Source organism: Alligator sinensis, unplaced genomic scaffold (assembly GCF_000455745.1).
Source record: "Alligator sinensis unplaced genomic scaffold, ASM45574v1 scaffold838_1, whole genome shotgun sequence".
Lineage (NCBI taxonomy): Eukaryota > Metazoa > Chordata > Crocodylia > Alligatoridae > Alligator > Alligator sinensis.
The window spans coordinates 435,669-437,322 of NW_005842996.1; positions in this window are offsets into that span (position 1 = coordinate 435,669).

Consider the following 1,654-nt stretch of genomic DNA (forward strand, 5'->3'; position numbering starts at 1 on the left):
TTTCTTCCTAACCATAGGCCGAAATCAATAGCAGACACTGTTTATTCCTGATGACTCTCCCCCTGCCAACCCCTTCACGCTCCTGACAGCTGCATCGGCTTCTCCAGAGACAAAACACTCACGCCAGGGAGCTTTCGGATCCCGGCTGCCTGCGGGTGTCTGCCCTGATCCTGCCCCCGCCTGATCTTCCAGGGCTTGAGGCTGCATTGCGCTGGGATTTGGTATGGATGAGAGCCAAGATGCTCCCAGTCTGTGGACAGAGGAGGGTTGCCACCACCTCTGTGTCAGAATGGCCTGGGAATGCAGCCACTTCTGGGGAGTGCAGCACCATGGTACCCCCACCTCCCAGGGAAGCCCAGGCTCCATACTGACATGCGTCCGCCTCTGGGGTGGGAACGCAGCTCCTGTCTCAGCTGTGCAATGAGAGGCGGCGAAAGGCAGGGGATTGCTGGGGGTGACAGGAAAGAATTGCCCCCAGCCTGAGCTCGGCGCGCCTCTCCCTAATGCAGGGGACACAGGGGCATCGCCTGGCACCCCAGGGGGATGAGCTAACACCACCCTGCTGACACCAGCAGCTGCGGCCCATGGGCCCAGGGCCCCCCAAGCATGCCCACTGCAACCTCTCAGCCCTCCATCAGCCCCTGGCCCCTGGCTCACCTGCCTCTGGCCGCCACGGCCTACACGGTGCCGGGGCCACGCAGCTCCCGTGCTGGGGAGAAACAGGATCACCCACATGGAACAGCCCCCGCCTGGCTCCTCTGCTCGGCTCCAGCAGCTCCTGCTGCCCCCAGCCCCGGCTCCGTGAGATTCCCTCCCGCCCGGCGTGCGCCAGTGAATCCGCCAGCCCCAGAAACATATTGCACAGTGACATTGATTTTCCGCCGGCCCCTCATCTTCCAGCGGATCAATGCAGCCCCAATCGATATGCCGAGAGGGAGATTCACCCAGGTGGCGTGTGCAGGCGTGTGTGTGTGCATGTGTGCATGTAGGGCCAGGGCTGGGAGCTACCACTGGGGCTCAGGGGGCATTATACACACATGTATGCGCACACACGCATGCACACACTCACGCATGTGCATGCACACATGCACGCCCTGGCCCAGCCTGTGGTTCTCTGACCCCCTGCAGCTACTCCTGACAGGCGGCTCTTCCAAAGTATTTGTAGGAGCCAGGGGGTGGGGAAGGCCGAGCCACCAGCCCCATTGTACAGATGGCAAAACTGAGGCTGCAGGGCAGTGGTGTGGGTCCACCCACCTTGCCCCAGCCCTGCCTGCGGAAGCCAGGTGACATGCTTGAGGCTGCACAGGCCAGGAGCAGATACAACCAGCTCTCAGCGGCCGCTGCACCCATTTCCCAGACCCCAATGCTGCACCAGGCCCTGCCCACAGACCTGCCTCCGGCCTCCAGACTCGCCCCATGGCAGGCTCTGTGGTCCAAGGGGCCGCCGCCAGGGCCTCACGTGGCCCCCGGGCACCCCCTTCTCCTGCCCCAGTCCGGCCTTCCCGGAGCAGGGCCCCATCCCCATCATCCCAGCAGCAGAGGAGGCCCATGTGCCCCTTCCCAGTTGCCATGGCGCCGGCACAGCTCCACGGTATCGACGGGCGCATTGATCGGCTGGTGCTGCCCTTGTTCCACCCCCCCCGCCCGGAGCTGG